At 37.9% G+C, this 12,674-nt stretch overlaps 1 protein-coding gene across 2 annotated transcripts in view; it reads right to left on the reverse strand.

Moving 5' to 3' along the window:
• LOC149799703 (multicopper oxidase 3-like) overlaps positions 1-12,143 on the reverse strand; it is a 29,564-nt gene extending 17,421 nt beyond the window's left edge. Inside the window, exon 1 of one of the 2 annotated variants that reach the window (XM_089959068.1) lies at positions 11,978-12,143. The gene's annotated coding sequence lies outside the window, so the exon portion shown is untranslated. The remainder of the gene's footprint in view (positions 1-11,977) is intronic. The other variant, XM_089959069.1, reaches the window with a different exon arrangement.
• Positions 12,144-12,674: the final 531 nt, after the last annotated feature.

Below are 12,674 nucleotides of genomic sequence, written 5' to 3' on the forward strand. Positions count from 1 at the left end.
GTCCTTCTATGCTTGTTATCGAGGAGAGTTTACAAATATGTTTATTACCAGTCCATCCCAAATCTGGTACACATCAATCCGAACGGTAATGGTGTTATAGACCGCGCATATTCCAAATTTACCTTAATTATTTCTCAGTTTATTGTGATCTCCACTTTTGTTTTACTTAGATGCCTATGACACCGCAACGTTTTCCCTTCGTTGTCCGCAGTTATCTGTACCTCGATTATACATGTATCCATGTGTCCCTGTCCTCAAACTCTACGTCCAGTCGGTTGATCATGATAATTAAACAGTTCATTACGCTAATCAAATATCACCAATATTAGCTTAGAGTTTGAAGTCGCTTTATGAAACGGGTGTATCAGGAATATCAACAACAATAAACACGCACACAAACACAAAAGTACAGACGGGCAGGAGAAATAATAATTCGTTTGGAGAAATTTACTTTGAGTGCTCGTGCGCGTCTGCCTATTCTTGTTGTACAGTATACATTTTTGCTAGGTTGATACTTATAGACGGCATAGAGTCCTGTAAAACGACATTCCTCAATTCACACACGCCAACTGAACACAAAAAGGTACGGCCATGGAACCCTTTATTTATGACTTTGCACTTTTATTTTATGGTAAATATCAAGAGCTGTAAAGGGTATGTTGTAGCGTAGCTAAATTATGTAGATTCAGTCGGACAGCCGTGTTTTAATTTGAATGCTCCCAAGTATACATACATTAGCTACAATGTAAATGAGCTGGAAGCATGGATTATGCTGCAACGATGACTACTATTATCTTTTCAATGTTTTTATTATATACATGTAAATCTTGAAGTATCTTGAGAATTTTAAAAAAAAGTTTTAATGGTCAAAATGAGTTTAGATTAAGAACGCATTTTAATTTATCCATCTAAGACAAAATTACACGGCGAGCTACGTGTTCAACTGTACAGCTTACACATTTCTTTATTACCAACGTATCCCAAAGGATGGAAATGCTGTTTAACTGTCAAGTGCATAGATTGATAAACTAACAAGCAAAGTCTGACAAAAGGTGTGCTATTCCGGATTTTTCAAGGTCGAAGGCTAAGTCTAAGTTATCAGTTACATCTAAATGGGAGACAAAATTCTAAAATGCTATACCGTTTATTTTATCATCGCAACCTTATCACACACTGGGCGGTGATAAGTTTAGGTTAATAAAAATTAACGAAAGAAATAATGACTTGGTTAAAGACGTTGAACATTGCAGAGTTATACGAAAACACTTAAAACATCATGCAGGTCCATTTATGGATAGATGTTAGCATTCCAGCAGCTTCTTGTGGGTGGGTGTAATAGTGGCTAATTTAGTACTTACATGAATAGCTACATGATTTTTATAATCCATTTTCCTTGTAGTAAGTTTGATGCTACTTTATTTAATTTCGTTTCAAACGCTTTAAAAGAAAACATATTATGCAGTACAGTTTTAAAACACGATTAAATTGACCGCTGGTGTAAGCAAAGTTAACTACCTTGATGAAATGGTGTGTAACTCAATACTTGTTAATGAAGTACGCCATAAGGAATGTAACATAGTTAGTGATCGATACAGACATCTGTTAAGATGGATATAGTTTGTGAATTTTAAGACCGAGAAATCTCTACATCTTAATCAAATCAAGAGCGGCAAAGTTTCCTACAATAGCCTCTCCGATTCCACGTGCCTTTCTTAAAGTCTTCTAGTCTATCAGTATTTTGAAAACGTATTTCTGCGATTTAATTTTGTACAATGTTGACAGTTCATGCTAATCGGCAATATATATATATATATATATATATATATATATATATATATATATATATATATATATATATATATATATATCATCATAAAAATCACTGCCCATACTTAAACTCTGCTTTTGTCATAAAGCACACTATGAGCAAGCTGTGTCGTCTGTAGATCAAGCATAGATGAATCAATGTGATCATAAAACAACTTACCTATACGTAATGAGGCATCGTAGCCAGTTATTATCGCTTTAAATCGATAGGTGGCAGCATCGAACAATGCGTTCCAAAATTATTTCCGGTATATATTTCCGGCTTGTTTAAGAAATTCTCATTTGGCCACGCTGTTTTATTAAAGTGACACTAATCAACAGATAAAAAAATGAAGTTAGTAGCATTAAGATTTAATGTATAACAGGTTGGCACTAAAGGTTTCAACATAAGGAGACCAAAAGTGGTAAGATATACTATTTTAATTCAAGTGAACAAGAAGACAAATAACAATTTTAGTGTCTTGTAGTGCTAATATAGAATATATTTTGATACACCGAACAATGAAATAAGACCATATTAGTTTTCATTGATACGTTTATTTTTGTAGTTTTGACAATTAGTTATCGCTCAAATGCTTCTGATTGACGATAAACTCCAAGGAAGACCAAATATCGGGACTTAATTTGTATGTGGCTCCACCTGTTGGAAAGATAACTGGCTACGATCTCTCATTGGTAATGCACACTTGAATGCACGTGAGTGGGTGATGGTACTGTGGTCGTTGAGCAAGGACTATAAGCGTTTGCACTTATGATGTCCCAGTTTCTTAAAAATAGTTTTCTATAACATGTAGCTGTCAGTTTGTTAGCGAAGAACTTACAAAAATATGTCATACCTTTCTGTAGACATGATTTGAAGCATTGTACATCAATATGGAGTTGGTATGCACCGAAACAAAAAATGACACTGAAACATATGAATAATCCATTTAATTACTGGGACAAGAGGATTTTGCATAAAATTTTAAAATAAGATTAATAAGGTTCGTAAAATCTTTATAAATAAAAGACACATTCAGTCATGACAAAGGTAAAGTAGACCCACAAAAGGTACCAAGACTTGGCTGTATATATATATATATATATATATATATATATATATATATATATATATAATTGTGAACTACTGTCACACTGGGTTCCAAGGGTTGTCATCGCCGGGGGCGGATGTGGGAGATAAGCACGCACTTCCCTTGGAAATCCCCCAATGGCTTGCGTCTGATACAGCCTCTGACAACCAAATCCAGCTCCAGGCCTTCACGAGTGGCGGAACCTTTTTAAACTGACTGGAGAAAGGATGACAGGTGAGTTTCTGGTGCCTGAAAACCAGATGCTTCGGGCATATGGGGCTTGTTAACCTTGGGTGGTCGCCCATCTAGGAGAAGGTAAACTCTGATTTCAAACCTTCGTTGCCTTGCGACTATACCCTCTCATGGGAAAGGCTAGGGGAGTAAACCCCAACAGAAAATCCGGAGACTGAGTCCCTAAGGCAAACTGGCTTTGCCTTCAGTGTCATATCGGCAACTCCTGTCAGGCAGCTGGTGCCATGAAGTATCGGCTTGTCATTTCCCTTGGATCCATCAGCTGCGAGGAGAGGGGGGAATCGGCTACATGGGCAACAGTTGATTCTCCACATCACCCTGCCCAGGCTTGCGCCCAGGCTTGCGCCCAGGAAAGGACACTCCAGCTTCGCTCCACAGCGTCAACACAACACGGAAAGCACCAGTGTACCGGTTATAAGTCGCCGCTCGATTGGCGTAGAGCCAGACTACAGGGGTTGCTTCTAACGGTGGGAGAGACCAACAGGCTTCAATCGACAACTACCGTCCTCCTCAAACTTGGCAGCCCCCAGCCAGTAAGGTGTCGCCTTGCTGAGTGCGTAAGGCTTAAAGTACGTGAGTACCTGACAAGCGGACTGCAAGTACTGCATCAAGAAATAACAAAAGAAAACCAACAAGGAAACCTCCAATCCTCAAGCTAGGTACCTGGAATGTCCGGACCATGTTGGCCGGACTTTCAGATGATTTTCAGACAGCCAGTGATGTTTGAAATACTTCACTGATCAACGACGAACTTGCAAGACTCCAGGTCGACATCTTCTTGCTTCAGGAGACACGACTACCAGATTCTGGGTCCCTCAGAGAAAAGAACTACAAGTTATTTTGGAAAAGAAAAAGGGCACAGATGAAGCCAGAGAGTTTGGTGTTGGATCCGCTGTCAGGAACACTCTGTTGGAGTGGGGCATGATAGAACCCTGCGAATAAGGAAATGAAAGACTGTTATCCCTCCGCCTCCACAAAACAACCGGGCCTGTCAAGCTGATCAGCGTTTACGCTCCCATACTAAGCGCCTTCACATATACCAATGATGAGTTCTACGATGAGTTAAACTCACTAATCGACAAAATTACCAAGCAAGAGAACTCGATTTTGCTGGGCGACTTCAATGCTAGGGTGGGTGCTGACCATGACTCTTCGCCCTCCTGTCTTGGAAAGTTTGCCGTTGGAAAGATGAATTAGAACTGGGAGCGCCGTCTAGAGATATGCTCGTACCACCACCTCAGCAGCAGCAATTCATTATTTCAGATAAAGCCACTGCATAAAGTGTCTTGGAGGCATCCCCGGTCTAAACACTGGTACCAAATGGACTTGATCATTACAAGACGGTCAGCGAAGAAGGATGTGCTCCTTACCCGTACTTTGCACAGCGCTGACTCAGACACCGACCACTCGCTGGTGTGTTGCAAAATGAAGCTTCAGTCGAAGAAGATCCACTGTTCTAGGCAAGAGGGTAAACCACGCACTGATGTGGTCAAAACTTCATATCCAGATAAGGCTGAGGAATTCACCTATGCTCTTTCCAAGACGTTTGATTCAGAACCTCCCAACGGCAGTCCGAAAGAAAGATGGGATCTCATCGGAGAGACTGTGTACAGCACAGCCACACGGACCTTTGGTAAGAAGCAATAAAAAACAATGACTGGTTTGAGGCTAACTCCGCCACACTAATGCCAGCCATAGAAAAGCGTCGCAGTGTTCACCTGCAATACAAGCGATCCCCCTGCCAGAAGACACTACAGGTATAAAGGTCTACCAGAAGCAAAGTGCAGAGATTAGCACGGCAGTGTGCCAATAATTACTCTCTTCTGCTCTGTCAGAGCATCCAGTCAGCAGCATATATCGGAAACATCAGAGGCATGTACGATGGCATAAACAAGCAATGGGTCCAACGAAGAAAGTGACAGCACCACTTACACAATTGCACTACCTCCTCTGCCAGTGCTAGAATGAGGGTGCAGTGTCTCAGGACATGAGAGACGCCAACATCGTAACCCTGTACAAGAACAAGGACGACATAAGCGACTGAAACAACTACAGGGGCATATCCCTTCTCAGCATCGTGGGTAAAGTTTTCGCACGCATCATCCTGAACAGACTGCAGACGCTCGCTGACAGATTTTGTCCAGAGTCGCAGTGCGGGTGCAGATGACGGACGGATCCCCAAAGACATTCTTTATTCGAAACTCTCCTCTGGCAAAAGGTCGAACGGCCACATCTCCGCTTCAAAGATGTCTGCAATTGCGACATAAAAGCCCTTGACATCGATGTCAATACCTGGGAAGAGCTCGCACTAGATATGTCCAGCTGGCGACATGTTCTGTTCACTGGTCTGAAAGCCGGCGATGATAAGCCACGCTTGCTAGCTGATGAAAACAATCGTAGAGGAAGAAGAAGCAGCTCCAACCAACACCAGACGCAACCTTCAAGTGCAGCAAGTGCACCAAGTACTGCCATTCCCGTATTGGGCTAAATAGCCACAGCAGACGCTAAAAAACCACCACCCGGGACATCTCTCATGGGCGCACTTCCATCGCCTCTCGAGATTAACGGATGCCAACCACTGCGACACAGTTGTACTTGTCGTTTGGTAATAAAAATATTGAGGATAACGTCAGTGGCCTACATTTGATGATATTTTTGTTCTCTATCCAAAGTGTCTGGGTCAAGATTTTAATTTTTGTTTCAGCTCCGTCTTAAATATATCGTTATTGGAATGTGCATCTAACTATATATTGCTCATTAAGGAAATTAATTATAGTCAAACGCAATGACAAAAATCATCATACCGGCTACCTTTGGCTATTGTTAGTTATGGTCCCCAAAGGAGTCATGTGTGTGGAAAGCAAGTTTATTGGCTTGTATATGTTCTTTGTTAGTATTTTTTGATGATAGATTTAACTGAATGTTTCAGCGCATGATAGGCTCCAGATGTCGGCCCGTCTAACTGGTAGTTGATTCACCTGGGAAATCCCATATAAAAACCACCGACAAACACGAACCTACAGGCTAGCTTTCTCTGATACCCACACTGTCCAAGCCCGAGACTCGAACCCAAGCGGACATAGGTGATATGGATGTGATCTATTAAGGCGAGTGCATCAGTCTACCGGTGAGCCGGACCCTCCTTTATATATGAGTATATAAGGATGCCAAGATAATTTACTACTCTAATAGTATAACTAAAATAACCTACAGTGCCTACGATAATGTGTTTTATTTAAGCAACACATGGGGCGGCAGTTACTTCTCTGACTCTCTTTCTTTTAAAAAATGTTTAAGATGTATTATTTCAAACAATTGTAAATTATTTAGTCTACTATAAACTATGAAAAATGCAGAGCTATATAATATGTACGATCTTGATTTAGTCAGTTGCTTTCAAAAGGTGTGTGTTAATAATCGGTTTTAGGTTGAGGTAAAATAAACGTTGAAACACAATTAAACCTTGTTTGAATTACAGAAAGCCATACAAAACAAACTACATACCTAGTATAGAATGGATCATTGATATCGCGAGATCAACTTGTCCTTGAAGACATATTTTTCAAGTAGATTAGATCACGGAAAATGAAACTACCCATATAGCAGTCATAACGTATGTGTGCACAGTTTTAAGGTACATATAGAAATACATGTGTGCCTGAGTTAATTAGTGTTTTATATATATATATATATATATATATATATATATATATATATATATATATATATATATATATATATATATATATATATATATATATATATCAGTAAAACTGTATTTGTATCCATTATTGTTGTCTTTAAGCTTGTATATCACTTCCTTTCTAAGGTAATCCGGGTGACTGACGGATACAATTTGCATAGCCTGTTCTCGTATAAAATATATATCTTTGAAATAAAATGGACTTTCAAGGTCATTTGTTAAGAAGCCATATAGTTTGATCTTATTCTCATATTTACGCGCACCGTATGCTATTTAAAACGGTATAAAAATCTTAAGAGGATGCGTTGTTTACGTAAAAAAACCTCCTTAAGTGTTACCAACAAGCTATTTGATCTTTGTTTAGAAATCAAATATTGCCAAAGGTGTTACTAAGAAGCTAACAGATCTTTGTTTAGAAATCAAATATTGCCAAAAGTGTTAGCATCAAGCTAACGGGTGTTTGTTTAGAAGTTTGTTCTTCGTCGATTATTTGTTTGTAATGGCTCATTGTCTTCTGTTGACTTTACATGGGCGCGATTTTTCTAACCTTGCTGGCCGACTTAGGTCGCTTGCCTTGATGTGACCTTGAAATAATATGGACACATATTTACTGAATGTGTATTCGCAAAAACCAGTTAACTAACCGACATATTTTAAGATACATAACTTTTTAATAGCAATAACAAAAGCGATATAAGGTTAATAGCTCTCTCTTGTGTTGCTAAGTAGTAACAACTCGCTAAAACTGCATTTAGTTTCATATTTAGATCTGTAAGCAATGTTAAAAGAAAGTTTTGTAAAGAGTCTACCATATGGGTCTTCTTCCAGCGTTGTCAAATGCGGAAATATAATAGCTGTTGTTTTTGTATCACTATTTAGATCCATTTGTTTTGAAGCTTTATTACGATAAGGTAGGAGAGAACTTTTAGTGCACGATCATCAGCATTTTACAGCTGTTCCAATCGACTTTAAATAACATGAACAGGGTCTTCCGCGGGAAAATGGCAAATAATCCCGCACATAAAATCTCGACTCAAGCTGCACTCCCGAGGAAGAGAAGTATAAGCTATGTATTTCACAACGAAATGCTAGCTCTAATTGTTTAATCAGCATGCATAACATTAGACTTAAATCAAAATTTCATGTTTAATTTGTTTATTAGAGAACACGTTTCAAGAGCATCATATTACAATGTAATCGTTTACAACATTAGTATTCACAATGCTATGGATGGATAAAAATACTGGTGAAGCTTGTTACCAACTTAAACTACTGGGCCTTCTTTGCTGAAACTTCCTAACGTTTTGAGGTCATCGGCAACTTAAGAATAGTTATTGTTTTCTTGTTTTCAAACAATTACTGAAATTAGGCGGACTCGTTTGCCTAAATACGACATTAATAGATTAGAGACAAGTTTCGAACATTTCAAAGGAGGAACCTTCCAAAGACGTTTCATAGTATGTTGTCCTACTGGAGAGGTACTGCATCATAAAGAGACGAATACTTGACATCCAAGCGTTAAAGCATTTGTATTTCGTCTCAATGCATTTTCCGGACAGTTGCTTCTACATTTAGATCAGGAAGAATTGTTGTAGTAAACTTCATAATTAAGCCCATTCAACACCAAATTCCCACATTTGTACCTTCTATGTTGACAATTGGATATTATACAAATACTGATCGGTTTAAGTATTCATTCTTTGTAAATCTATTTATCTAACTATCGCTTTAGAGATCCTGCACATAAGATATAAAAAAAAAACATGTTTAAAGCAGATGCCACAGCTATGTTTCGTTCAATGCAGTAAAACTAGCTGCTAGCTGATGAAATCGTCTTTTTCCACTTTACATATCATTAAACACAGCATAGAACACTAAAATTCTGAACCACGTTCTTGTGAAGTGGGAATGGGCAATTTTCAAACACGCTTGCAAACACTTCACATCTTGGATCCACTCATAGGTACAAATTAATAGAGGCACTATTGAAAATATGATATAATTAGCAAATCGCAGTGTGTGTGTGTGTGTGTGTGTGTGTGATTTTGATTATTAACGTAGCTTTAACAATGTTCCAGTCTTGTCTGCAATGTGTCAGTTTACAGTAATGTCTATCACTGGGTCTTTGGTTTGACTCGGCCAGAGTTCGAACCGAGGCCGACGCTCTAACCACTAGGCCACCGGAGCGGTCTCCAAAATCTGAGTGGAGTCAGATATTACGATGCTGACCTCTACGTTTACCTGTCTCATGTAGCCATTGTAAACAGTTTAATGGAGATTAAAAATCAGATTAAAGTGATCTTGGCCTTTTATATAATTACGGTAGTTTCGGGAGATATTTGATCTTAGTATTAGAACTCTAGATCAGTGTTATTTCTTAAAGTTTGACCGTTTTATTGTTACCATAAAGATAGCGTTATGCTGACAAATTTTGAAGTCACCTTCCTACCTACCACGCACCCACTAACACAAATACCTTATTGTCTACCGTTACAGGGCATAAATGGAATACCATAAAAAAGAAAATCGTTATACCAAAGTAGAGGTACAGTAATGATCTGATAGAAACCAGAGGCTATTTTTGAGCTTGCAGGATTTTAATTTTAAAAAAAAATCATTCTTTTTAAGGGATGTGGGTAGATTTGGTATGCTACATAGAGTGAGTGTGTGTGATATAGCCAAATATAACGTATAGTACATAATAGGTCGGTAATGATAAATTATGTACTTTAAAATACGCCTTTTAAAAGTGCAGTTACAGCTTATTTTGCGGAGAAGGTATTTATAAGATCTATAATGGGTATTATTATTTTGCATTTTATGCACAATGGATTACGAATTTTACACTGAATTGATATAGAACTGATATATTGCATTATAATTATTGTGTTGCGTGAAGACTAAGGATGATGAAAAGAGCGTTACACTGGGCCTTGCCTACACTGCTTACACAGCACGTAGCAAACATCATGATGCCATGTAACGGAGCCTACCATATGGGTCTTCTTCCAGTAGACCCAGACCCATGACTGACAGAAATATTCCACGGATACTTAAAACCTAAACGGCTATAGATAGTTGAACAGTATGCCCAGATAGATATTCAGCAGAAAAGAGGACAATATACCAGACTGATCATTTTTTGAGATCATTATAATGTTTGGGGCTATCAACTGTGTCATCATCATTAATAGTACCGAAAGGACATGTCCATCTGTATTAATGTCTTCATCATGGCCAGTTCAAGCCTCTCTATCTTTTTCAAGTTATGTCACCGTTGGTCAGGACTCACTTAAGTGCATTTCATTTACAAACAATTTGTACAGAAAAGCTTCTAATGTTACATTCTCCAAGTTTCTGTGCAAAATTCACTTCTCATTTTGCACTATATGGATTGTTCACTTTTCGTTTTTTGTTCATACAAACACCATATTTGTTTCACTGCATCAAGATACACACACTGCTAAACGTTACAGGATTATACTTAATTGATGGAAATTGAGCATCGTTATAGTGCTGAATTCGGCATCACCAAAAGCCGATAAAGCTGCTTCAAAAGCTAGCAATCTCCATCTCTAAAAGTCATATTTTACTAGGTGAAAGTTACAAACTTCGTGTCACCTTCGAGAGATAAACATGAAGCAGCAGTTAACTCGATTAACCATTACAAGTTATTCCTCACTGGAAAAGCGTGCAATGAAGTCCAATGATCTAATCCCTATACCCATTCACACGTTGATACTGTTAAGGTACGCATGATAACCTATGAAATGATGCAATGCATAGTCATTAATGTGATTACCGCTCTGGTGGCCTAAATAACTAGAGCGTCTGTCTTGGATGACGAAGGTCGCGGGTTCGAAACCAAACCGAGTATTACCAAAGACTTATACAAATATTACTAACAACTGCCCTCGCTTTGCGCTCAGCATTAAGAGGTTAGTTTATTAGGACTGGTCGGCCTGGTGTCAGGATAATGTGACTGGGTGGGACATGATGCTACATGTCTTCGGCATGATGTCCCATAGCTTGACATCACTATAAACTATCGGACTGCAGAAATCGTAGCGGTATGAATGAAAACTTGTTAAAGCTACATTAAAGATCAAAAACGCACATCAATATGAAAATTCTGTCACTGAGAAAACATATTAATCGATACTTACAACTGCACTGGTCAGAAAATAGATGATGAGTTGGCTGTGACATCTATATCTCAGTCATGGATGAATCAATGTCATGAACACAAAATGCTTGAATACAATTCGTTTAAAGCACATTTCTAAGAACATGAGTCAATAAAAATCCACATCCTGCTATATACAGCCTCCTACATTCTTTACCATTCAGTCTCTTTTTAACACTGTCAGCGGAAATTTCAAGGCTTTAGGAGCGATCAGAATATAAAGCGCTGTTATCTCCCTTAATACATTAATTTGCAGCAGACAGACAGAACCGAGGTGCTACAAACAAATGTAAGATCTTGCAAGAACAAAACATATAAATTAAAAATCATCTGAATGTACCGTACCTACTTAAAGCTACCATATGTACAGCATGACAGGGTGACATACATTTCCACTCATGCTTGTTACGAAGTAGAGTGCATTAACCTCTATATTACCGCTGTACCCCAAATCTGGTAAACACTCAATCCGAATGGTAATGCTGTATATAAATTGAAACTATTCCAAATTTGCCTTAATTATTTTTATATTTCTCGTTGTATTGTCATATTCAATTGTGTTTAAATATAAGGCCTATAGCACAGCAACTTTTTCTCGTCGTTGGTATCAGTCATCCGTACCTCGAATATACATACATGCACGCTTCCTCGTCCTCAGAGTCTACGTCCAGAAAATTGTTCCCGATAATATAATAGCTCTTTATACAAATAAATCATCGCTAACGTTATCTTAGGGTTTTGATGTCGCTTATTTCGACAGACGTAGCAGGTGTTTTAACGACCAAATACACGCATACATACACAAACGCATCGGCGCGCAGGACAAGTAACTGTCAACATTTTCTGATCGCTTGACTAAATCTTACATGCAAAGTATGTAAGCTTAAACAAAACGTAAAATGATGAGTATAAAAACCCAGTACGTTTGAAGACATTTACCTTTGATGTTCCTGAAAGCCTGGCTGTCCTTGTTGTACAGTCAATTACTTTCCTTGTTTGATACTTGACGGAGGTATTATACAGCCGGTTTAGTATCCCATAATATGATATTCGTAGAAGCACTCATGCTTACGCATAGGTATGTTGCGAGGTATTTCTAAGTACATTTCTTTTATCATAAATAACAAGTCAAGCCTATAACCATGTTCTAATACTAATCTTTCCGATTATACAAATCAACCATATATATATATATATATATATATATATATATATATATATATATATATATATATATAAAGATAGATAGCGAGATAAATAGATAGAAAGATAGAGACGTACTGATTATAATATAACTTGGGTGAGTTTATACTACTATTAATAACCATAACGTAGACGAGTTGGATGTACGTATTATCATGCAACTAGTATTACTTTTCCATATTTCTGTTAGACATACAAAACGTGAAAAAATTTGAGACAAACATGTAACATTTTCAAAAAGAGTTTAGTGTTATAATGCATCTCAATTTACCCGCTTAACCCAATATCAAACAATGTTCTACATGTTCGTCTATACTTGCCATCAACGAGAGTACATATTTCTTTATTATTGATATACCTACAATCTGGTGTGCGAATGGAATTGCCGTTTAATTCTCAGTTGTACAGATTGCTATAAAAAGAAAGTTATTCA

This window comes from Sinohyriopsis cumingii, chromosome 5 (assembly GCF_028554795.1).
Source record: "Sinohyriopsis cumingii isolate HCF-2022 chromosome 5, ASM2855479v2, whole genome shotgun sequence".
Classification (NCBI taxonomy): domain Eukaryota; kingdom Metazoa; phylum Mollusca; class Bivalvia; order Unionida; family Unionidae; genus Sinohyriopsis; species Sinohyriopsis cumingii.